This window comes from Macaca mulatta, chromosome 9 (genome assembly GCF_049350105.2).
Source record: "Macaca mulatta isolate MMU2019108-1 chromosome 9, T2T-MMU8v2.0, whole genome shotgun sequence".
Lineage (NCBI taxonomy): Eukaryota > Metazoa > Chordata > Mammalia > Primates > Cercopithecidae > Macaca > Macaca mulatta.
The window spans coordinates 134,448,427-134,475,490 of NC_133414.1; the positions used below are offsets into that span (position 1 = coordinate 134,448,427).

Genomic DNA, 27,064 nt, shown 5'->3' on the forward strand with positions numbered 1-27,064 from the left:
TGGAGAACTATTGAACCAGGACATTAGGCTTTCTGAGTGGTGCTGCTGGGTTGCCATACTGGATTGAGAACTATACTGATGGGCTTATTTAATTGACAAGAGAAAGGACAAGAGGAATCAGAGAAGGAATCCCACAATGAATCCCAGAATGGTCTCCTCTGACCAGCTTCCCGGGCAGCTCCACATTCCCCAGTGGAAAGTGGGCAGAAATGGAGAGATCAGGGCCATGTAGCAGTGCCCACGATGGAGCTCAGGGCCATGCCAGGACTCCAGCTGCCAGTCCTTTGTAGGTGGGCTCACTTATGCCCCACCTAGGGGCTCCATTCTCCCCGGCTCTTAAGCCCATCTCCACAGGGGCCATATAGAGCTCAGCATCTGATGTGAAGCTGGGGGCTTGGAATTAAGTCACCTGGAGCTGCTACCAGGAGTGAGCCCTGGGCAACTACATATCACATTCAAGCTGAGTTTGTTCCACTGGATTTCCTGTCAGACTGTCCACAGGGGTCTCTAGTCCTTTTCCAGGCCTGGGGCTTGCCTTGTGTCTGCCAACCTCCCTTCTGAAAGCCAGATTTGCCCCCAGGCTCATCCACCACACCACTATCCCTTGATGACCCCCGCCCCCACTGCCCCATCTCTCATCCTGGACGCTGTACTAGGGGCTGATGCTATTGAGGTAATTAAGACATGGTCCCTGCTCTTGAGGAAATCATGATCCCCTGGGGAAAACAACACTATAATCTAAAAATGGGGAGCAGGGGGTTGCAGAGGAGAGACGGCCACTTCTGTAAGCTCAGAAAGATGTCTCAGAGTCAATGAGTTTTGATTGGAGTTAATGTTTGTGTTCCAGTGTAGGCAGATTTCATTTGTGGGAGGTTAGGGGGTGGGGTGGCGCTGAAGGAAAAACCCATTCTGCGCAGAGGAAGCAACAGGAAAAAAGACACAGGAGAGGAAACAACTCAATATCCTTCAACAGGTGAATGGATAAACAAACTGTGGTGTATCCACACAAGGGAGTACTATCCAGCAACAGAGAAGAATGAACTCATACACGCAACACAGAGGAATCTCAAAATACTTAGGCTGAGCCAAGGAAGCCACAAAAGAGTACATACTGTATGAGTCCATTTACAGAAAGTTGTAGAACATGCAAACTGTAGTAAGAAAAAGCAGACCAGTGGTTGTGTTGGGGTGGAGGAGGTAGTCGGGGGGAATGATAAAGGGGCAGAGAGCAGTTCTGGGGGTAACAGATGTGTTCACTGTCTTTTTTTTTTTTTGAGACAGAGCCTTGCTCTGTTACCCAGGCTGGAGAGCAGTGCCACAATCTTGGCTCATTGCCACTTCCACTTCCTGGGTTCAAGCGATCCTCCTGCCTCCACCTCCCAAGTAGCTGGGATTACAAGCGTATGCCACCACGTCTGGTTAATTTTTGTATTTTTAGTAGAGATGGGGTTTCATCATGTTGGCCAGGAAAGTAGCTGGGATTACAAGTGTGTACCACCACGTCTGGCTAAGTTTTGTATTTTTAGTAGAGATAGGTTTCATCATGTTAGCCAGGCTGGTCTCGAACTCCTGACCTCAAGTGATGCATCTGCCTCGGCCTCCAAAGGGCTGGGATTACAGGCGTGAGCCACCACGCCTGACCTTGTTCATTGTCTTGAATGTGGCAATGTTTTCACAGGTGTATTTATAGGTCAAATCTTATCAAACTGTACTCTTTCCATATGTCCACCAGTTTATTGCATATCAAGTATATCTCAATAAAACTGTTTTCTTTTTTAAGGCAGGGAACCTGAAATAGCTGGGGTGTGGGGAGCCCCAGGCAGTTGGGTTAGACTGAAACAAAGTGTCTGAAGGCTTAGAGGCCCAGGGAGAGTTGTGGCGAGAAGCTTGGATTTTATTCCGAGGCAACTGGGAGCCACTGAAGGCTTTTAAGCAAGATGATAGTGCTGTCAGGTTTGTATGGGAAAATGATTGTTCTGGAAAGAGGCTGGTCAGGAGTCCAGGCACAGATGGGAGGACCTGGACTAGGTTAGGAACAGTGAGACAGAGAGGATTGATGGGTTCAAAAGATGTTTAGGAGTCAGAATTGGCAGGACTTGGTCTCTCACTGGACATGGGGAAGGAAGACGGGAAGGAATCAAAGGTGGTGATCAGGCTTCTGTTTGGGTGACTAGGAGCTGGCAGGACTGAGATGAGAACTCATTAGGGGCTCGGCTTTGCCAGGTGCTGCCCTTAGGATGCTGACTGCTGTCTTCAAGTCTTCTCCAGGTACTGACAGCGGCTTGGAGTTTCTCTGCTTTTGGGCTGTGGTGCTTCAGACCACATACATGCTTTCCCTGGAGCCAACTTGAGGGGCTTTGCCAATTCCTTCTCCCTCTCAGTGGTGCTAAGATGCTTAAGTCATGCCCGGTTTCTGGCCCAGATCTGTCCTTGTTCTGACAGGAAGGCAGACAAATACTAAGCATCCAGGGAGAGGTATCATGGGAAGATTCCTGGACCAGGAGTGGGGAGCTCTGAGTTTGACTTTGACTCTTTCTCCTCTTGTCTTCAGTTTCCTGTCTGTAAACTGAGGCAGATAAGATCCTTGGGTCCCAGCCCTGGCTGTGCATTAGAATCATCTGAAGGCCTTTTAAAACAACTGATGCCACAATAAGATTCCATTACACATCTACTAGAAAGGTTAAAATAAAAAGGTTGACAGTATCAAGAGCTGGCGAGAATATGGAACAACTGGAACTCTCATACACTGCTGGTTGGAGTAAAACTGGTGGACCAATCTGGAAAACAGTTTCACTGCTTCTTACAAAGCTAAATGTACTCTTACTATATAACCCAGTGACTCCACCCAATATCCAAGAGAAAAGAGTACAATTGTCCACCAAAGACTTGCATAAAAACGTTCATAGCAGCTTTATTCATAATAGCCCAAAACTGGAAATTCAAATGTCCGTCAACTGGAAAATAGACAAATTGTGCTTTGTGTGCAAAAGAGAATATTACACAGCAATACAACACACATTGATGAAGATAAATTTTATAGACACAATGTTGAGCAAAAGAAGTTAGACCCGAAAGAGTATAATACATACTGTGTAATGACAGTTATATGAAGTTCAAGAACAGACAGAACTAATCCATGTAGATAGAAATCAGAATAGTGGTTACCTCTGGCTGCTAGAGCTAGAGGAAGCCTTCTGGGGTGTTGGAACTGTATCTTCCCCCGGACGATGGACACACACAGTTGATTGAGCTTTATACTTAAGAGCTGTAGACTTTACTATATATAAGTTATACCTCAAAACAAAGCAAAAAGAAAAGAAGGAAAAAATAATAGTAATCCCAGTCCCTCGTGACCAGAGATTCAGATTGGTCTGGGGTAAGGTCTTAAGAATTTTTTTGGCCGGCCGCGGTGGCTCAGGCCTGTAATCCCAGCACTTTGGGAGGCCGAGGCGGGTAGATCACGAAGTCAGGAGATGGAGACCATCCTGGCAACCACGGTGAAATCCCGTCTCTACTAAAAATACAAAAAAAATGAGCCGGGCACAGTGGTGGGCGCCTGTAGTCCCAGCTTCTCAGGAGGCTGAGGCAGGAGAATGGCGTGAGCCTGGGAGGCGGAGCTTGCAGTGAGCGGAGATCGCGCCACTGCACTCTCAAAAAAAACAAACTTTTTTTAAAGCACTCCCAATGGTTCTAATGTGAAGCAGATTCTAACGTGCATGACAACTATGAAAGCAGTCCCTGTTAAAGACCCTCTTTCCCCAAGGGTCCAGGACTTGGTGCAGGAGAAGTCTGCGGCTGGGCTTATCCTAGAATGTACAGACTGCAGTTTCAGATAAGGAAATAGGTAGAAAGCTTTCTTTTGTGTGAAGGAAGTTTTGCATGAAGTACTGGTGCAGAGATGGCTGCTGGAGTCTCCAGCGTGGGAGCAGTCTGGCTCTGTCACTGTGCCACTGCAGTGGCTTCTCAGAGTCAGCCCCACGTGCACACCTGCACTGGCTGCCCTTGGCTGGGGCCCAGGCTTGGCATCCCTTCTCAGCCCCTCGAAAGCCGCGCCAAGGAGTCAGGAAAGCCGTGGTTCGCATATGTCGCAGTGGGACTGGGCGAATAATTGTGAATGGAATTCGTGCTTGTGACTTCTGGTTCTCACAGCTGCGGATGGGGGGGATCACCATAGGAATTCTGAGTATTGTTCAGCACTGACTGCAGCTTCCATTGTTGGGCTCTGATTACAGCTTTTGTTTCACCATAAAGTACTGTTATTAAATGCCAGTCAGGAACAAAGATGTACTTACATGCCAGGGGGTCAGGGAAGGCATGCTATCTCTAAAGCTGCCCCTGCTGTTAGTCTAAGGGCAGGTAGGTTGTAGGGGGAGGAGGGTAAGCTGGAGGCTTTTAGATGAAAGCGAAATGTTTCTGAAGGAGCCAGACAAGATGAGAAATGATGACGTCATCGCAGCCCTGCTCTAGTCTTCCCACGTCAATTCGTTTATACTTATTTATTTTTGTGGCCAGGAGAGACTGGGGGTCGGGTGCACAACCAAACATCTACTGCACATTAGAATCATTAGGAGTGCTTTTCAAAAGTCTTCGATTTGTGGGGAAACAAATTCAAATGCCCCCTTAGCTTGGTGGCCTGAGCCCTTTCAAGTCAGGCCTCTGCTACGTCCCCAGCACCATATCCACATTGCATTGCACCAAATTCTGCTAGATCCTACACCACAATCCCATCCCAGTCACTCTCATATGAACAAGGACCATAGCAATCAAAGTAATTTTAGAATCTACCCACTGCCCATGTAAGAGACTCTGAATGTATTATTGCCTTGGTCAAGTGGGTTCAGGGAATCGGGCCAAACTAAATCATAGAATCGCTGACACTGATGGAGCCACTAATATGTGCCAGATCTTTACTGCATTATTTTATTTAGGACTAATGATGGGGCTGTGAAGTGGGAACTATCGCCAGAGAAATCAGGTAACGTGTTCAAGGTCACCCAGCTAGTGAGGGCAGATGGACTCCAGGGCCCCACCTTCTTACTTTCCTTTCCAGGGCTGGGGCCCATGACATCCAGGCTCACCTGGTGGAAACAGTGACTCTTATGTTCTCTTCCTCTTTTCTTTTTTTTTGACAAAGTTTCACTCTGGTGCCCAGGCTGGAGTGCTGCAGTGAGGCGATCTCGGCTCACTGCAACCTCCGCCTCCCAGGTTCAAACGATTCTCCTGCTTCAGCCTCCTGAGTAGCTGGGATTACAGGTGCCCGACACCACACCCAGCTAATTTTTGGATTTTTAGTAGAGACGGGGTTTCATCATATTGGCCAGGATGGTCTCGAACTCCTTACCTTGTGATCCGCCTGCATCTCGCTCTCAAAGTGCTGGGATTACAGGCATGAGCCACCGTGCCCCGCCTGGTGAGGGGAAGGGGCCTAAGGTACAATTCCCACAGGCTAAGGAGCTTGTGAAGCCCAAGACGGACTTGCTCCCAGATCCTCTCTCCCAGCTTTGTTTGTAAGGAGTCTTCCCCTTCTAGAATGCTCTCTACTTCAGTGCTGCCATTAGCAACCCAAGTGTGGCCCTGGATGATCATCTTGATTTCAGAAAATCTTGTTTTTCAAGTTTTCACACCACATTGGAGCAAGAGTCCACATGTTTGGATGACAGCAAGCATCCTGTGCTCTGCAATTTTAGGGCTTACCACAATTCCAGGTCTGCCACATGTGGTCAGGGTAATTAATGTATGACCTAACTAGGGTGCAGATGCAGTTGGAACCCACCACACCCCCAGAGATCATAGGGTTGCTGGGGACCTTTAGAACTCCAGTGGCATTCATCGAGTTTAGATCCTGTCCAATCTAGATGTTCAGTGTTGGGCTCCCTTCCTTGTCTGATAATCCTAAGGCAGGAAAGACGTAGTTCTGCTCTCTACGAGTCTTGGAGGCAAGCATCTCCCTGGATGCCCATTTTTTTTTTTTTTTCCCTTTGTGGGCCTGGAATTTGAGCTTGTTGCTGACTTATTCAGAAATCCTATTCTTGCACCTTGGTAAGCATAAAATATGGATGGTCTTTTGTGGCACCTTCCTGAAGGAGGATTGTGCCCCAGTCCTGGGATGCAACAATTAGCTCCAGAAGGAGACTCCAGTCACCTGATTGGTAATCTGGGCAGGTCACTTAATCTGTGCCTGCTTGAGGTGATTACTGAGAATCACGCTTCCCCTCACTTGGTCGGTGCCAGTTGTGTGGCAGGGTCAGAGAGCCAGCTCCGACTCTTCACCCACAGAAGCAACCCCACTGACTCCCAGCCTGGAGTTCTTGTGCCATTTTTACACTAAAAAATAGGGAAGAGCCGTTTTTAACTCTCTGCTACCCAGTTTCTAGAGGGGACACAAAAAGAACAAAGCCGGGTTCAGAGAGTGTTCAGTTCATGTTTAATTCTTGTTCTATCTTGGTTCTGATTTCTGGTTAGAACAGAGGTTTGCTTCTGGAGGTACTCCTTTTGCTTGGCTTCTGATGCTGGCTCTGTCCATAAAGGGGGCTGTGGCATTCATCATTCAACACATACTTCTGTTCTAGGCACTAAGGATACAAGCAGGGACAAAACGTAAAATCCCTGTCCACGTGGAGGTTACAGTTTGGAGGGATATGCAGAAAATATATATATAAAAATACTTGTATAATATGTAGGAAAGTGACCATTGCTAAGGGGAAAAAGATAATGCAGGAAATGCTGCAGATGTCAAATATTAGAGAGGTGACTAGCATTCAGGAACTTTCTACGTGCCTCTGTTCACTGCTTTTGTGTTGTCAGAGGGGCTGACATCTTTCTGGAAGACCCAGAGCCCACCACTAAGCATATGGAAGGGGATCGAGAGCTATTTTTGAATGAAACATCAAAGTACTTCATACGTGCAAAGCATGATGATAATGATGACAGTGATACTTTAAAGGTAAACTGTAGGCCGGGCGTGGTGGCTCACGCCTGTAATCCCAGAACTTTGGGAGGCTGAGGAGGGGGTAGATCACTTGAGGTCAGGAGTTTGAGACCAGCCTGAGCAACATGGCGAAACCCCGACTCTACTAAAAATACAAAAATTAGCCTGTCATGGTGGCAGGCACCTGTAATCCCAGCTACCTGGGAGGCTGAGGCAGGTGAATCACTTGAATCCAGGAGGTGGAGGTTGCAGTGAGCTGGGATTGTGCCACCACACTCTAGCCTTGGCAACAGAGTGAGACTGTCCCCCCCCCACCAAAAAAAAAGTAAACAGCTAAACTGTAGATCCTTGAATTCAGACTCCTCCTTTTTCTTCAGATGAAAAGTAGCAATGGAATATTCCAGCATTCCTCAGTGCCTTCAGTGTGTCCAGAGTGTTCTTGGTTTGCTCCCAGACTGTAATTTCCCCATACTATTTTTTTTTTAAATAACACTGAAAGCACTGTTATGTAATAAACCTCTGCATCCAAAAAAAAAAAAAAAAAAAAAGGTAGAAGAAAAGCAGAGAGCTTTTTTTTTTTTTTTTTGGTCTCTGTATTTATTGGCTGATTGGGAGCTATCAGTTTCTGGCTATACTATCTTGTTGTGTGTCTTCGGGCAAACTGAGTTACTTTTCTGGCTTTCTTCACTGTATGTAAATATGGCTCCCAATGACAAAAAAATTTGGGGGCTTGTTATGCAAAAAGAACAAAGGAACAACTTTTTTTTCTCGAGTCCCATTCTGTCCCCCAGGCTGGAGTACAGTGGCACGATCTCAGCTCACTGCAACCTCCATCATGTGGGTTCAATTGATTCTCCTGCCTCAGCCTCCTGAGTAGCTGGACTACAGGTGCCCACTACCATGCCTAGCTAAGTAGAGGGGGTTTCACCATGTTAGCCAGGCTGGTCTCAAACTCCTGACCTCAAGTGATCTGCCCACCTTAGTCTCCCAAAGTGCTGGGATTACAAGCGAGAGCCACCACATTGGCCAAAGGAACAATTTCAAACCACTCATCAATGATGTCAAACAACATTCAAGAGAGAGATCTGGTGGGTCCAGCCTGGTCAGGGTCAGAGGCTGTTGGCCTAAGTGTTCTATTCTCACGACCAGTATTTTCAGATCAAATAAAAGATGTGAATTTGACTTTGAATTTCAAATAAACAAATTTCTAATCTGGAATCTTCTAGGATTCTAGCACTGAGAAGCTAGAGACTCCTTCTAGACATTCTAGCCAGGGAAGGCAGACTCAAATGATTAGAGGGATAAGACAGGTGACACCTAGATTTTTGTTTTTAAATGTTAACCACACATTCAGTTAAATCAGCAAAAACCCACTGTGTAGACCAAAGGAAACAATCTGCTCTGGCTACTTTATAAACTACAGTGAGGCCAAACCCTTTCAACCATTATACAGATGAGCCCCCCAAAATGGACAGATGTCAACAAGGCTGCATAGCTAAGGTTTCCCAAAAGATAATCAAAATATCACATTGAATGAAAGGCAATTGAAAATGCTAAATCTGAAAGAGGCAGTAAGAGAGCCGTTCTATGCAGTTTGCAAGATATTTTCACCTCCATCAATTTATCAGACTCTGAAAACATTCTGTAAGGCAGGCAGGGTGGATGACACTTATTTACAGTTGAGGTCACTGAGGGTCAGAAGGGCAAAGTGTCACTCTCTGCATAAAGTCACATAGGTAAGTCTACACAGGAAATTCTAGGGCTGTTCACTACACCTCTGATTCAGATAACAGGTAGGCTTCCTCTAAGATTTTAATAAAGACAAACTCAAAATCCTATATGATGTCCTATGAAGAGAAACAAGTCAGGAGGCCAGGCTGAGAGCCCAGACTTCTAACCTAGTTCGCAAATAAAGAAGTGGCAAAGTAGTCAGATTCCAGCCTGTCACCAGGGTTGTGTCTTCTGTCCTAGCAGCTGTACAGCTTATCTTACCACTGGACATTTGTTTCATGTACATTTTCACATAGGAAGGATGTTCTAAAAGATGCTGATAAAGATTTTTTAAAGGGTTTGAAGGGGATAGGATGTGATCTAGGGTTGTGCAGGGAGAGGAAAGGAAAAAGCACACAAAAATAACATTTATTAAGAGCCTAGAGTGGCATGCGCTGTGAAAGGCGTGGCATGTAATTCTTTCCCAGTTCTTTGCATGTCTGAATATTTCTCATTCTTCAGGTTTCAGCTCATATATCACATCCTCAGACAACTTTCCTTGCCACTCTCTCTGAAGAGCCTCCCCCCTCCCCCCACCGCTACTGTCTCTTGAACTTTCTCAGTCTGGCCATTCTATTAAAATCTGGAACGACTATGCTAGTTTGCGGACGAGTTCCCCCCAGGCTGCAGGCTCCATGTGGGCAGCGACAGTGTCTCTTTCTCAGATGAATGCCGGGTTGCCTATCGCGTACTTGGCACACAATAAGTGCTCGCGAAATTGTTAAACACTCAAGGAATATTTACCAGAATACATATTCATGCTCCACCCTTGCTGAAAGAATTTCGACTAATTCTTCTTTAAGTCTCTCCCATCCTCTTGTACTATTAACACCATTGTAAGTAGGCGGTGGAGCTACATTTGCAGGGAGAGAGAAGAGCGAAAAATTGGCGCGCAGAAGTGTAAAGCGTTTTTCTCCAGGTCGTACCGCAGCCTGTACATTTGTGCCACTTGGACCGATTATGGGACAGCTTGCAAACAAATTATCTGCAAACTAACGAAGCCTATTTTTAAAGATCCCTGTTCCTCGCAGCTCTAGGCGATGACATCAGAGAACCCGGAGTTCCACCTCCGAGCCAAGCCCGGTGGTGCTCAAAAACTACGAATACCAGGAAGCACCGCGGCGCGGCGGCCCAGAGCTCAGTGCGCAACCCTCCCCGGCGCGCCGAGGCCGCCGTCGCTGGAACCAGGAAGACACCAGCCACCCGGCCCGCCACGCCGCCGGGACCCGCGCGGGGCCTGCCGGGACTCGTAGTCTCTGCGGGCTGGGAGCGCCGGCTCCGGAATCTCAGCCGCCGTCTGAGGGCTGAGGCAGCGTGGGGACGCGTGCGCAGTGCGCGAGCTGGCCGTCGTGGACGCCGCTCCGGGCAGCCAAGCCTCTGTGGCAGCCGGGGCCGCGGCGGCGCGGGTGCTCCGGGCTGAGGCCGCGGTAAAGTTTGGCTTAAGGAACGCGGCCGCGCTGGAGCAGGGGTGGGGGACGGGGCCGCCGGAGCGCGGTTCCCGCTGAGGCGAGCGGGGAGGCGTCCGCCGAGGGGCCGGGGGCGCGGGTGAGTGCGGGTCCGGCGCCCCCTCAGCGCACGTCCGCCCCGCGCGCCGCAGCACCTGGAGGCCGCCGGGCGGGTTCACCTGCCCTGGCTCGGGGCCGCGGGAGGGGGCGGCGTCTTCTTCCCGTGGGTCCCCGATTGTTTTCCCGACGTCAGCCCTCGGCGGCGCCCGGCGGGGCAGGGCGGGAGGCCCGCGGCGGTCGCGGGGCCAAAGAGCTCCTCGGCGTCTCCGCCCCCCGAGAAATCCCGCTTGGGGCGCGGTGCGCGCAGCTGCCCGGGGATTCCCGGTGGCGCCGGTCGGAGCGGCTCCCTCCAGGGCTGTGCCCGCGGGGCGCGCGGCCCCGGGCATCCTTTCCTGGTGTTTAATGCGTTTTGGCTTCAGGACTTGCCGAGGCCGAAGCCGGCTCCGCCCTGGGCCCTGAAGTCGGGCGGTGTCCGCGGTGTACCTCCGCACCTTCGGGGCAGGTGGCCAGAGGCAGCGTTGAAAGCGACTTGCCCAAGGTCAAGCAGGTGGCACCGGGGAGGCGACCAGACCCAGGTCTTTCGACGCCGAGGCCAACTGCCAACCGCAGAGCTTTGGGGCCGTCCTGAGTGGTTTGTGGTTTGTTTCAGATGCTTTCTATTGACCTCCTGGAAAGATGGGAAAGTGTGTCATAATGAAAGCGGTCTTGTTGCTTATAGTGTTTACTGCCTTTGGTAGAATTCTAGTGAGGCTGTGCCCCCGAGCAGAGCATCTACCGTGGTCTGGGCATATAAATAATGAAACTCCTTTGCTGTCTTTGGGGGCAGTACAAGAAGAGATTCAAGGAACAAGTATCCAGGCAGTTTCTGCATTTTCTTCGTCTGTTTCACCTTCCAGTTCTGCAATACTTGTTTTCTTATTTTACAATTGATCGTTGACTGTTTTAATAAGATTTTCTTTGTCTTAATGAAGTCACTGCCCCTTGAGAGTTAGTTTTCTAAATAGAAAATCTTATTTCCTGTGTGTTTAATGACTGGAACAAGTAGCGCACTATGAGGTTTACACCATTGTCTTTTATCTTAGAACTCCTGATCAATCTGCTTAGTTTCCCCAAGTACTCAGCTTGCATACTCAGATGCCACTGAAACCATTTACAGCAAAGTTTGGGTAAGAGTTATATGATTTTTTTGTGAAACTGTGTTTTTCTTCACAATCTGAAGAACTTGAAGTCCCGTTATATTAAAATAAGAAGATTTTTTCTGACCGCAATGCCTGTTTACTTTTCATGCTCTTATTTTTTCATGTTGACACACGTATGACAAAAGAAATATTTCCCCCAGTGGAGTTAGTTTAAGTGTTTTTTTATCTTGGCCAATTTTCCCAAGGAAAATTGCATTTTAGAGTACTGACACATTTAAACAAGAGTAAGTTTGACAGAATTTGAATTAATAAAGTAGTTAATTTATTTTATGGTGCCGTAAACCTTACACTGTATCCACTGACAGTTTTCTCTTGTAGCGTATACCTGTATCAAGGTATATGACTGAATTTAGTGACATTAAGAATATATATATTATGTAAATATATGTGTGTACACACACCGCGCGGGCGCGCGCAGAGCTTCCAGTCTTTATCTTGTTAATTAGTATGTTCATTGTCGCTTTGGTAGGGGGGAAAGTAGCAGGTTTGTATCTTTTTTTCTCCCCAGTTTTAGCAGTGTAACAAAATAGGAAAGATGGTGTGTAAATTTGAGTTTGTCATAGACTAGGAGAGACAGTGAAACAGGATAAGTATACAATTGTGAGGAAATTGCCATGAGTTCATAAACCGGAAGGACCTTTTTAGAAGTGTTTAAGGATGTTAAGAATAGCATTGGATTCTTTTCTTTAAAAAGTCATTGTGGGCAGTATTCAAGTATTGGTTGCTAGCATATAGGGTGTGACAATATTGACGACTCCTAGGAACATACTTGGGAAAGGTGGAAACATTTTACATTTTTATGGGGACTTCCCCCCCCCAAAAAAAAATCATTTAATGGAGATTTAATTAAACAAAGTGACTTTTTGACTTAAGCCTGGAAGTTCTTTATTATTATTATTAGTCATGCTGCAAATCCCAAAGTTATTTTAATTGTGTGATAATTTGTAACCCAGAATGAAATCTAAGAAATAATTTATTAGCATAATTTAAGTCATACTTTGATATTGACATATTGCTTGATGTCAAGTCGTTATTGTTTAACTTATTTGAGAATGAGGAAGATAGTTTTCTGAATATATTGTAGTAATTATTTGTGACAATAGTAACACTGCTTTTATTAGAAAATATTCGGTTTGATAGCACTAACTGCCTTAAAGTATTTCCTATTTGATGCCAACTGCGAGCTAAGGTACTATACAAATAATTACTTTTCTCATTTTGGAGCAATTTACTTTTGGTAATATTAAAATTAAAATTTGAAGTTTAAAAAATCTTATTTTAGATCTACAATGATACGATAAAATGACTTCAGTAGGAGGTAAATATTAAGATTTGGTTTTAGGTTTTTTGACCATACCCAGCATTTAAGAATTTATTGACATGGTATCTGAAAGGAATGCTTTCAGAAAGGGCAGAAAACTTGGTAGCTTTAGATAATTGTCTATAATGCTTAATTATTTTTAGAAACATAAAAATATGGGATATTTTTATGTAAACATAAAGCATCCTGTTGTTACAGCACTAGAACTCTCTTACACTTACTGAGCAATATTAAACCATTTGACCCTAAGTAACTTTTTTTCTTGTGGGTACTGTCTAATAGGGGATATGTGAGTTTGTGATTCCTAGATGCTTAAGCAAACATATGTTTGCTATTTATTTTAGTAAACCTTTTAATTAGTTGAATTGATTTTATTCAGGAAGATGGGGCTTTGGGGATTTTATAAGCTTTCTTTGAACTGGAATTTCTGTTGGATATAACAGAAAATTAGTCATTTAGGATTTTTTTTAAGTTAAATAAGTTTTAGAGCAAAATATTGTTTCCTACATGGAACTCTTATCAGGCTTGTCAGTCTGATAGCTTTATTCTCCAGAAAGTTGTGGTTTTTAGTCCTTTAGGCAGCCTAGCCTTTTATGGTTTAACCATTGAACTCTAGATTCTGGATTCAATCTAACCTCTTGCAGGAAAAGACAATCACGGGCACTAGAATTGGAAATGATCTCAGAGGGCTTCTAATGTAGCGTCTCACCCGATACAGTAAATCCCTCCTGAGAATTTCCATGTCAGGTGTTCCCTCCCATTATTAAGGGTGAGAATGCTGTTGCATATGTCATCAGGTTATTCAGCAGTCCAATCTTACTGAGAACAAACACAAGAGTTTTCATGAGTTTGAATTTTCACCATTCACTGCCTTTAACTATATTTTGTAGGCTCTTTCTCTCCCATCCTGCTGTCCCCCACCCCCCATAACATCATGGGTAAATGATGGCTTTTCTGTCATTTACAGTTACCAAAAAGCTCTAGGCTGGGCTCAGTGGCTCATGCCTGTAATCCCAGCACTTCAGAAAGCCGAGGTGGGAGGATGGCTTGAGCCCAGGAGTTTGAGACCAGCCTGGGAAACATGACAAAACCTTGTCTGTACAGAAAATAGAAAAATCAGCCGGGCGTGGTGGCACGTGCCTGTAGTCCCAGATAGTTGGGAGGCTGTTGTGGGAGGATCCCTTGAGCCTGGGAGACAGGTTGCAGTGAACAGAGATTGTGTTGTGGCACTCCAGCCTGGGTGACAGAAGAGTGAGACCCTGTCTCCAAAATAAATAAATAAATACATAAACTATTTTTTTTATTATCAAACAGTCTATTCCAGTTTGAAAGTTCAATCTCATATATATTCAATTTAAAGGTTTTTTTTTTTCCCCCTTCCTTACCCCATGGTCAGGCCACTTACTTCCTGAAGCACTTGGGGTATGGATGGCTTGTGGTAAGCTCCTGGGATACCTCTTTGCTTTCCCTCTTGAGGGATCTACTTGGATACAAACGTGTCAAGAAGAGAAGTAGAAAAAGACAAGTGTTTGTTACTGGTGCTGTTAAAGTCCTCTCTTGATTAACAGTGGCAGGCCATTGCAGTCCACTAATAGGCAACCAAACTGGCATTTTTGGTGAGATCTTGCAGGGAGACTCCTGCTGCAGTTTCTGGATATGAAATTTTCTGTAGCTAAACCTTTTCCAACCTACACACCCATCTGCTTGCTCCCATCCTGTCAGTTTACCCACTGGTTACGTGAATGTGTGTGAGTTGGGGTGGAGATCTTTTCTCTCTGCAGAGAGAGATTTTGATAATGGCAAAACAACTCCAGTCCAGGTACCCTATGGTTTCCATTCAACCTACTGGAAACTCACTTCCTTGTGATGTCAAATAGTGGCATACAGACTACTTAAGTCTGCCTTCTTTCTGTGCCCTGCCATTTTTTATCAGTTCTCTTTGTCCCCCCTTTTCAAGTAGACGCGTGGGGTCGGTCTCTCAGTCTGCTGCATAAGTAGATGTGGAACTGGAGAATGGGGTGAGAGTCTCTTCTAGGCCCCTCTGATCTTGGTGAGTGACTTCTGTTAGAGGCCCCTGCCACTGTTTTGGGTGAAGACCTTCTTCCTTTCCCTGTGTTCTCCCTGAAGACTTCTAGTTCTTTCTCTCTCTTCTGTCAACTGCTCTTACAGAGTGGAAGGATGGTGCTGATTAGGGTGCCAGAGCCATGCCTGACTCTACAGATATTTGCTCCTCGTTGTTTATATATCCTCAGCTTTGTGTTTGTCAGTGATTGTGGGGAACGGGACTAGTCCCTCTCGACATGTTTTAACAAATAATAGTGAAGTCTTATGGCCTGATGAGGTCTCACTGTGTAGAATTTAATTTTTCTTTGCTTTTTCTTATATCACTGAGGCTGTTTCTGTGTTTTGCTTTATTTTTTGGCTTCCTGGTTCCTGACTGATGAGATGTTAACTGTGATTATGTTAATTTATGACTGATTTGTAAGATCTAACTATACCTTAGAGTATGAGTAAAGCCGAAGGAGAAATTTGGGTGGGGGGCCATGTTAATAATATAATTGTGTCTGTTTTTGCCTCATGTAATTTTTACTAAGAATATACATTCAAATGGAAATACAATGTTTGAACCTTTTTCCTTCCATTATTTAAATAAATCAGTTAAATCTGGTAAATGATTCTTGTCTGATGAGGAAGAACAGCTTTCTATCAGGAAACTTAATGTTAATCTTTGATGCAGTAATTATGGGTTACTTCATACTTCATTCAACAATAGTTACTGAGGGTCTTCCATGTGACAGCCACTGCTTTGGGCATTGGAGAAACAACAGTAAATAACAAATCCCTGCTGTCATGGGGCCTACATTACAGTGTGGGGAAACAAACAAGAAACAGGTAAATGAGTGAAACTGTATCATTCGTTAGATACCAGTAAATGCTAAGGAGGAGAATAACATAGGGAACTGAGATGGAAGTGGCAGAACGGTTTGGAGGATTTGCAATTTTAGATAAGATCTAAAAGAAGGTGTTCAGTGAGAAAGTGACTTTGAGTTAAGTCCTTGAGCGGGAATCTTGTGTGGTGAGTCCAGCGGCCAAATGAATAAGGTGGGTATTGAGATGGGATAACAGGGCAGACGAGGCCTAGCGGTCTTTATGAGGGCTTTGGTTTTTAGGTTTTTACTTTGAATGAGATGGGATCCTGTTGAAACAATAGTTGTCAACCTTGACTGAATGTTAGAATTATCGGGAAAGCTTTAAAAAAGTACTGATGCCTCGATCACATCCCAGAGTTTCTGATTTAATTGGTCGGCGGTGGTGGGGGAGGCAGTGTTTTAACGTAGGCATCAGGAATTTTTAAAACTCTCAGGTAATTCTAGTAAGTGGCCAAGGTTGACATCTATTGCATTGAAGAGTTTTGAGCAGAGTGAGGTATTACATAGTATTGAGGAGTGTGACTCTAGAGCCAGACTCCTCCAGTTTGACTCCTGGCACTGCCACTCCTAAGCATGTGACCTTGAGCAGATGTCTTGGTTTTCTCATCTGTAAAATTGTTACAAGGATTAAACAAACTAATATTTAGGTATTTAGAAATGTGCTTTATGAGTAGTACTATGTGTAAGTGTTTATTGAATGAACACTTGAATAAATGTTTTAATGGTATCACTTTGACTGCGTGTTGAGAATAGATTGAAGTGTGGTAAGGGCCAGATCTAGGAGAGACCCTTAGCAATAATCCAGGTGGGAGGTCATGATCACTTGGACCAGAGTGGCAGCAAGTGGTAAGAAGTAGGATTCTGGTTATAATTTGAAGATGGAGATGACAGGATTTGCTGATGGATTGGACATAGGATAGGATATGGTTTGGATTTGTGTCCCCACCCAAATCTCCTGTCGGATTGTAATCCGCAGTGTTGGAGGAGGGGCCTGGTGGGAGGTGATTGGATCACAGGACAGACATCCCTACTTGCTGTTCTCATGATAGTGAGGGAGTTCTCGTGAGATCTGGTTGTTTAAAAGTGTGTACCTCTCTCTCCTCTCTTTCTTCCTCCTGCTTCTGCCATGTAAGAGGTAACTCCTCCCTCTTCACCTTCCACCATGATTGTAAGTTTCTTGAGGCCTCCCCAGTCATGCCTCCTGTACAGACTGTGGAACCATGAGCTAATTAAACCTCTTTTCTTTATAAATTACCCAGGTAGTTCTTTATAGCAATGCAAGAACGGACTACCACAGGGTGAGAAAAACTTAAGTATGACTTCAAGGCATTTTGCCTGAACAGCTGGACGAAGGGAGTGGCCCTTTACTGAGCTAGGGAAGGCTGGATCAGGTTTCTGAGGGGAATATCTGAAGCTCAGTTTAAGTTTGAGATGGCTTGTTAGATAAGTGGAACTGTAGAATAGGCAGTTGTATACTTGGGTCTGGAGGTCAACAGTGTTCAAAGCTGGAGATAACAGTCTGGAAGTCATCAATATTTAGACCTGTGAGAATGAGTAAGCTCACGAAGACACTGAGTATATATAGGAAAGAGATCCACAGACCACTCTCTGGGATACTCCAACAATAGAGGTCTGGGAGATGAAATAGTCCTTAGGGTTTCTAACGTACTCTAGAATGAAATACATTTGTAATTGTTTCTTTTTTTAAAAAAAAGCTTTATTGAGATATAATTCACAACATATAATTCACTTATTTAAAATGTATGATTTAGTGCATTCACAGTTATGTGGATAACATCACAATCAATTTTAGAATATTTGTATCTCCCCCGAAGAAACCCTGTACCCTCTCATCCTTAGACAACAACTCATTTCCTCTGTACCTAGGCAACTGGTAATCTACCTTCTATCTTTATAGATTTGCCCATTCTGGATATTTCTTGTCAGTGGACTCATACTATACTTGGTTTGTTTAGAGAGAAATGGTATCCATTAGTACCTAGCTTCTGGATTCAATAGATACCAAGTTATTTGGTAAAGGTGGGGGCTATAAGATCTCTCCAATGTAAAGATACATTTCCTGTTTGCAATTAGTAACAAAACTGTGGGATGATATTTTGATACTGTGAATATTCTGTTTCCTAATAGCATTTCATCTACTGGTTTTAGTGTTCATTGAAGATGCTTGTGTAAATCAGTGAGACATTGGGATTACAAAGTGGTGATATTCTGTTACTATCATTTCATCAGAAATTATGTAGTTCATAGTATTTCTAATTCAGACATATTGTATACAGTTTGTTCTTCTGTTTTGTGTTTGTACCTCTTTACTCTCACTGTGAAAATCTTGGTTCCTAATAACAAATAAATGTTTTCTTTTATTTTAAATATAATTAATCATATCAACTTATTTACATTATCCAATAATGTACATTATAATGATCTGGAAGTCTTATCATACCTAAAATGTTTCACATTACAGTACCAAGTAGGAATGCTGGATCACAGGATAACAGTATATATGATTTTGTGAAATAGTACCAGATTCACCCAATAGGGTTTTAACATTTTGCCTTCTTGTCAGCAATGTAAGTTTCTGTTTTCTTACAGCCTCATCAGTATAGTGTGTTGTCAAGCTTCTGAATTTTTGCCAGTCTAATAGATGAGAAATGGTGTATCTGTGTAGTATAGATTTAAAAAACTTCTATTATGGAGATTTGTGAACATCCACAAAAATAGAAAAGTGTAACCAATCCCATGAACACCATCATTTAGCCCCAGCAACTACCAACCCAACTACCAATGCCTCCTCTCTTTGTTCCCTTCTCTCAAATTATTTTGAAACAAATCCCAGGTAACATTTTTTTCTTTTCTTTCTTTCTTTTTTCTTTTCTTTCTTTCTTTCTGTTTTTTTTCTTTGTTTTTTTTTTTTTTTTTTTTTTTTTTTTTGAGACAGGGTCTTGTTCTGTTGCCCAGGCTGGAGTACAGTGTCACAGTCATAGCTTACTGCAACCTCAGTCTCCCGGGCTGAAGCGATTATCCCACCTCAGCCTCCCAAGTAGCTGGGACTGCAGGCACACACCACTATGCCTGGCTAATTTTTATTTTTTTGGTGGAGATAATGTCTTGTCATATTGTAGGCTTGAACTCCTGAGCTCATGCAATCCTCCCACCTCAGCCTCCCGAAGTGCTGGGATTACAATTGTGAGCCACCATGCCTGGCCCCAGATAAATAACATTTTATTTTATATCAGTAAGTATCTCTAAATGAAAAGGACTCCTCCTTTTTTTGGTAACAATCACAATACCATTATCACACCAAAGATAATGTGTCTGTTTTCTTAATATCATCAGACAATATTCAAATTTCCGATTTGCTTAAATATATCAGGTTTTTTTTTTTTTTTTTTTTTTTTTTTTTTTAAGAAACAGGATTTAAATAAAATCCACATGTCATGATTGGTCTGGATGTCTTTTAAAGTATTTTTAAATTCATAGGTTTCTCCTCCAGTTCCTTTTCTTCTCCTGCTTTTGAATTTAATTTTAAAGAAACCAGTTATCTTTCTTGAGCCATTTCTTACCATATAGATTTTGCAATTTGAATCCCTGTGATAGTTTCTCGTGTTCTTCCTATTCTTGCGATGTCATTGGCAATGGCTACATCTTGGTATGGTTTTTTGTCTTTCTCCTATTATGAGTGATACTGAATATCTCGTCATATATTTAACGGCCATTTTAATATCTTTTTTGGTACAATGTTCATGTCCTTTACTCATTTTTCTATTGAACGTTTGATATGTTTCCCTTGACATTTTTTGCAAGCTCTTTTAATGTTAGGGAGATTAGCCCTTTGTCTGTGATATAAGTTGCAGATATTTTCTACTGGCTTTGACTTTGCTTATGAGGTTTTTGCCATGGAAAGCTTTTAAAAAACTTTATCTGTAGTCATTTATAAATGAGTTTTTAAAATTGTTACTGGGCCAGGTGTGGTGGCTCACACCTGTAATCCCAGCACTGTGGGATGCCAAGGCGGGTGGATCATTTGAGGTCAGAAGTTAGAGACCAGCCTGGCCAACATGGTGAAACCCTGTCTCTACTAAAAATACAAAAATTAGCCGGGCGGGAGTGGCGTGGTGCCTATAATCTTAGCTACTCGGGAGGCTGAGGCATGAGGATTGCTTGAGCCTGTGAGGTGGAGGTTGTGGTGAGCCGAGATCACGCAACTGCACTGCAGTCTGGGCAACAGAGTGATACCCTATCTCAAAAAAATTTTTTTTTTTTTTTACATTGGTACTGGGTTTTTAATTAACCTCTTGAAGTTACATTCAATAAACTGGATCTGTTTAAAATGTATAATTTGATGAGTTTTGACCATGTCTACAATCACATTAAGATACAGAACATTTCCATAACTCTGAGAAGTATCCTCATGCCACTTACAGTCCTTCCCTTGACCCTCAGCTCCAAGCAACTACTACTGATCTGCATTCCGTCCCTATAGATTGGTTTGCAGTTTTCAGAATTTTATAGAAATACAATTATTTCTATAAATAAATAACACTAAAACCACTAGATGAAATGTTGTTAGGAAACAGAATTATTATAGAAGGCCATATCCTTTTGTGTCTGGCTTTTTTTTTTTTTTTTTTTTTGAGATTGAGTTTTGCTCTTGTTGCCCAGGCTGGAGTGCAATGGTGCGATCTAGGCTCACTGCAACCTCCACCTCCTAGGTTCAAGCAATTCTCCTGCCTCAGCCTCCTGAGGAGCTGGGATTAGAGCATGCATCACCACGCCCGGCTAATTTTGTATTTTTGGTAGAGACGGGGTTTCTCCATGTTGGCAGGCTGGTCTTGAACTGACCTCAGGTGATCCACCTGCTTTGGCCTCCCAAAGTGTTGGGATTACAGGTGTGAGCCACTGTGCCCAGCCTATTTCTGGCCTTTTTTCTGCTTAGTATTATCGTTTTGAGATTCGTTCATGTTGTTGGATCTGTCAGTAGTTCCTTTTTACTGTAGAGCAGTATTCCATCTCTATTGATTTGTTCCATGTCCCATATCTTTTTGATCTGGCTTCTTTCATATACCAAGATACAGTTGAGATTTATTAGTTGCTCATGTATCAATAATTTGTCCCTTTATTTTGCCAAGTAATATTTTATTGTATTGGATACACCACGGTTTGTTTATTCATACACCAGTTGAAGGACATTTGGGTTGTTGTTGGTTTTTTTGTTTGTGTTTTTTGCCAATTATGACTAATACTGCTATAAACATTTGTATCCAACATTTGATGTGAACATAAGCCTTCAATTCATTTGGATAAATACCTAGGAGTGGGATGGCTGGATTGTATGGATATGTTTAATTATAAAAACTGCCAAACTGTTTTCCAAAGTTGCTATGTCATTTTGCATTCCCACCAGCAATGTGTGATAGTTGATTTATTCCACATCTTTGACAGCATTTAGTGTTGTCAGGGTTTTTTTGTTTGTTTGTCACAGACATTTTAGTTGATATGTTATAGTATCTTGTGGTTTTTATTTGCAATCACTTTCCTGAATAGTTATGGTAGACATCTATTTGTGTGTTTATTTACTATTTTTATATCTTCTATGTCAACTTGTGTGTTCCAAGTTTTTTGACCATTTTCTTATTTGGTTGTCTTTTTGAATTGTAATAATTACCTGCCTGTTCTAGGGTATCATTTGTTGTCTAGATACATATATATTGAATATGTTCCTCATTTGGCGGCTTGTCTTTTCATTTCTTTATGGTGCCTTTTGAAGAGCAATTTTAAAGTTTGATTACATTTCAAATATATCAACTATTACATGATTAAGGCTTTTTGTGTCTTATCTAAGAAATACTTGTCTCCCCTTAAGGTCCTGAAGACTTTGTCCTATATTTTGTTCTAGAAGCTTTATCATTTTAGCTTTTACATTGGGTCAGTGATCGATTTAGAGTTAGTTTTTTTCCTCATAGATAGTCAATCATTCCAGTCTTGTTTGTTGAAAAGACTGTCCTTTCTCTACAAAATTGCCTTGGCACCTTGGTTGAAAATTAACTGTTCTCTCCTCCTGTTTACTAGGAGAATTTGTAAAAGATTGGTGTTATTTTTTTCCTTACGGGGTTGGTAGAATTCACATATAAACTATTCTAGGCTTGGACTTTTCTTTTTGGGGTTTTAGTAATGAATTCATTTGTTTTGGTGGAAATAGGTACTTCAGATTTTCTTTTTCATCTTGTGTCAGTTTTTTCAAAATTGTGTTTTTTCAAAATTGTGTGTTTTCAAATAATTTGTTTACTTCTAAATTATCAAATTTGTTTGCATGAAGTCTTATTACCCACTTAATATCTATAGGGTGTGTAGTGATAACCCCTCTGTACTTCCTAGTATTGGTGATTTGCTTTCTCTCTTTCACTTGGTTCACATAGCTATAGATTTATCAATTTGATCTTTTCAAAGAAACAGCTTTTGGTTTTAATTTTCTTCATTGTTTGTTTTCAGTTTTATTAGCTTCTTTTCTGATATCTATTATTCCCTTTGTATTTTGGGTTTACTTTACCTTTTTCTAGCTTTTTTAAGGTGGAGTTTATGTCATTGATTTTAGACCTTTTCTAATAAAAACATCTTAAGACTATAAATTTTCCTTTAAAATCACCTTTAGCTGCATACTACAAATTTTGACTGTTAAAAATTTTCATTTAGTTAAGAATGTTTTCTGATTTCCCTTTTGATTTCTTCTTTTACCCATATTTTATTTAAAAGCGTATTTTAATTTTCAAATAGCTATTCAGGTAATAATTTCATCTATAGCACTAAAAACCAATGAAAATTCTGACATTTGTTTATAAAATTCCTTGAATGTTCTGTATATTATATTTATATGGTATATATATGCCTGAGGGCTTTTCTGTAGCCTAAAATAACAGTTCATTATTTTTCACTGTTCTCTGGGTTGAAGGAGCTCATTTGGGCAGTTCCCTCTTGGGGGTCTTTCTCTCTCGTAGTTGCAGTCAAATGGCAGCTGGAATGAGAGTCATCTGAAGGCTTGACTGGGTTGGATGATCAATATAGCCTCTTCACTCACTCTGCTGGAATGGCTGGGACAGCTGAGTGTGGCCTGGTCACCTCTCTTTACACAGCTTCTTCATGGGATTAGTTGGCTTTCCCACAACAAGGCAGTCTGAAGGCAGTCAGATTTCCTATATGACAGCTGACTTCTAGAGTGAGCATTCTAAGACACTGAGTTTTTCAAGTAGCTAATTTATCTGCTCTATTCTTTTAAACTAAGAAGTAAGATAAATTGTATTGGGGCAGTCATTGTAGAAACTGCCTAGTAAGTAACATTACAGCATCCTTTATTTTTATTTTTTAGTCGAGGTGAAATTAGCATAAGATTACCCATTTTAGTGTGTACAACCCAATGACATGTCATACTTTCACAGTGTCAGTGTTGTGCAACTATCACCTGTATCTACTCTCAAAACATTTTCATCACCTATTAAGCAGCTCTTCTGCATTTCCCACTTTATTCAGCCTCTGGCAACCACCAATCTACTGTTTGTTGCTCTGGATTTATCTATTTAGGATCTTTCATATAAATAGAATCATATAACATGTACCTTTTTGTTGCTGGCTTTTTTCATTTAGCATCTTTCCGAGGTTTATCTAGGCTGTAGCATGTATCAGTACTTCATTCCTTTTTATGTCTGAAAAATATTCCATTGTATGCATATGCTACATTTTATTCATCCATTCACCCACTGATGGATGTTGGGGTTGTTTCCACCTTTTGGCTATTTGTGAATAATGCTGCTATGAACATTTCATATACAAGGGTTTATTTGCCTACCTGTGTTCAATTCTGAATATCTGTAGACAAATCTCAGAGATATTGTGGGTTCAATTCCAGTCCATGGCAATAAGATAAATGTTGCAATAGAATCAGTCACACTAATTTTTTGGTTTCCCAGTACATACAAAAACTATGTTTACACTATACTGTAGTCTATTAAGTGTGCTAAGCATTATGTCTAAGAAATGTACAAACCGTAATTTGAAAATATTTTATTGCTTAAAAATGCTAACAGTCATCTGAGCCTCTTCAAATGAGTTGTAATTTTTTGCTGGTGGAGAGTTGTACCTCAGGTGGAGAGTTGTACCTCAGTGTTGGTGACTGCTGACTGTTTAGGGTAGTGGTTGCTGAAGGTAGGGGTGGCTGTGCCATTTCAGGAAACCACTTTTTTTGCTCATCCATGGAAGCAACTCCTCATCTGTTCAAGTTTTAGCATGAGATTACGGTAATTTAGTCACATTTTCAGGCTTCTCTTCTAATTCTAGTCCTTTTGCTATTTCTGTCATATCTGTAGTTACTTCCTCCACTGAAGTCTTGAACCCTTCCAAGTCATTCATGAGGGTTGGAATCAACTTCTTTCAAAGCCTTGTTAATGTTGATACTTGGACCTCCTCCTGTGAATCATGAATGTTCTGAACGGCATCTAGAATGATGAATCCTCTCCAGAAGATTTTCAGTTTACTTTGCCCAAATCTATCAGAGGAATCACTATCTATGGCAGCTATATTTCAAATCACAAATGTTTATCTCATATCACAAAATGTGTTTCTGAAATAATAAGACTTGAAAGTTGAAATTACTCTTTGATCCATGAGCTGCAGAATGGATGTCGTGTTAACAGGCGTGAAAACAACATTAATCACCTTGTACATTTTCATCAGAGCTCTTGGGTGACCATGTGCATTGTCAATGAGCAGTGATATTTGGAAAGGAATCTTCTGGGGAGTAAGTCTCAACAGTGGGGTTAAAATATTCAGTGACCGGTTGCGGTGGCTCATACCTGTAATTCCAGCACTTTGGGAGGCCAGGGTGGGCGGATCACCTGAGGTCAGGAGTTCGAGACCAGCCTGGCCAATGTGGTGAAACCCTGTTGCTACTAAAAATACAAAAGTTAGCCAGGCATGGTGGCACGTACCTGTTAATCCCATTTACTTGGGAGACTGAGGCATGCTGAGGCAGGAGAATTGCTTGAACCTGGGAGGCAGAGGTTGCAGTGAGCCAAGATTGTGCCACCACTCCAGCCTGGGCGACAGAGCAAGACTCCATCCCCCCCACCCAAAAAAAAAAAAAAAAAAAAAAGCAGTAAAACATGCCGTAAACAGGTGTGTGATCATCCAGACTTTGTTATTCCATTTCTAGAGTACAGGCAGAGTAGATTTAGCATAATTCTTGAGGGCTCTAGGATTTTCGGAATGGTAAGTGAGCAGTGACTTCAGCTTAAAGTCAGCAGCTGCATTAGCCCCTAACAAGAGTCAGCTTGTCCCTTGAAGCTTTGAATCAGGCATTGACTTCTCTAGAGCCGTCAAAGTCCTAGATGGCATTCCAATGGAAGAGTTTCACATACATTGAAAATCTCTTTAGTGTAGCCATCTCCTTGATCTCAGCTAGATCTTCCTGGATAACTTGTGGAAGCTTCTATATCAGCACTTGCTGCTTCACCTTGCACTTTTATGGTATAGAGATGGCTTCTTTCTTTAAAACTCATGAACCAACAACCTCTGCTGGCTTCCAGTTTTTTTTCCTACAGCTTCCTCACCTCTCTCAGCCTTCAAATAACTGAAGAAAGCCTATCTTTGGGTTAGGCTTTGACTTAAGGGTAATACTGTAGCTAATTTGATGTTCTGTCCAGACCACTAAAGCTTTCTTCATATCAGCAATAAAGCTGTTTCACTTACCATTCTTGTGTAGCACTTTTAATTTCCTTCAGGAATTTTACCTTTGTGTTCATAACTTGGCTATTTGGTGCAAGAAACCTCACTTTTGATCTGTCTCAGCTTTTGATATGCTTTACTTACTAAGCTTAGTCATTTCTGGCTTTTGGTTTAAAGTGAGACACTTGGCTGGGCATGGTGGCTCATGCCTGTAATCCCAGCACTTTGAGAGGCCGAGGCGAGAGGATTGCTTGAGGCCAGGAGCTCGAGACTAGCCTGGGCAGCATAGTGAGATCCTGTCTTTACAAAAAATAAAAAAGTTAGCTGGGCATGGTGGTACATGCATATAGTCCTCCCACCTATTTGGGAGGCTGAGGCAAGAGGATTTCTTGAGCCCAGTACTTTGAGGCTGCAGGGTTGCCACAAACCTTCAATTTGTAAAAACCCCAATATATGTGAAGTGCAATAAAATGAAGCACAGTAAAACAAGGTGTGTGTGTACCTAGGAGTAGAATTGCTGGGTCATATGGTAATTCTATGTTTAACTCTTGAAGAGCTGCCAAACTGTTTTACACAGCTGTTGTACCATTTTACATTCCCACCAGCAATGTAGGAGGGTTCCAATTTCTCCATGTCCTTGCCAACACTTGTTATTTTCCTCTCTTTTAATTATAGCCATCCTAGTGGGTGTGAAGTTTTATCTCATTGTGGTTTTTATTTGGATTTCCCAAAATGGCTAATGATATTGAGCATCTTTTAATGTTCTCGTTGGTGATTTGTTTATCTTCTTTGGATAAATGTCGCTTCGAGACATTTGCCCATTTTAAACTTGGACTGAAGTTTTTGAGTTCTGAAAGTTATTTATATATTCTGGATACTAGACCCTTGTCAGATACATAGTTTGCAAATGTTTTCTTTCCTCCTGTAGATTTTCTTTTGACTTTTTTGAAGTCCTTTGATGCAAAAAAAGTTCTAAAAATTTGATGAAGTCCAATGTATCTTATTTTTGTTGTTGCTCATGCTTTTGGTATTATATTTAAGAATTCATTGCCAATTCCAAAGTAAGATTTACCTCATATTTTCTTCTGAAAGTTTTCTAGTTTTAGCTTTTAAATTGTTAATCCATTTTGAGTTAATTTTTATATATGGTGTGAGGTAGGGGGTCCAGCTGCATTTCGTTAACATGTGGATATCCAGTTGTACCAGCACCATTTGTTGAAGAGGTTTTTTTTTCCCCTACATTGAATGGTATTAGCACCCTTGTTGAAATCAGTTGACTATAGATGTATACGTTTATTTCTGTGCTCAAATTCTTTTCCACTGATACATGTCTATTCTCATGGCAAGTTGATAGCTTTTACCTGTGGTATATGGTAATATAGAGTATTGATTTTTCAAGCTTTGATTACATTGTAAACTTTTTTTCTTTTTACAAACTTATAGTGAATTTATTAAAGAAATTATTTCCTTTTAAAGTGTCAGGTTTATAAGAACAACAACAACACACAAACTTATTGGATTGTTTTATTTAAAACTTTTTGGTGTATTTTATAATTTCTCTGACTGCACATGGAATAGTGATGCCGATACATAGTGTATCAGTGTGCATTGTGATTGAATTTTCACTGTAAGTTAAATTTACCTTGAGCCTCTAAATAAAGAACTACTTATGTAAATTCATC

General features: G+C 42.0%; 1 protein-coding gene across 2 annotated transcripts in view; it reads left to right on the forward strand.

Moving 5' to 3' along the window:
- The first annotated feature begins 10,026 nt into the window (after window positions 1-10,026).
- Window positions 10,027-27,064, forward strand: part of PLEKHA1 (pleckstrin homology domain containing A1) — a 57,111-nt gene continuing 40,073 nt past the window's right edge. For both annotated transcript variants that reach the window (XM_001103307.5, XM_077947744.1), the window contains exon 1: window positions 10,027-10,125. The gene's annotated coding sequence lies outside the window, so the exon portion shown is untranslated. The remainder of the gene's footprint in view (window positions 10,126-27,064) is intronic.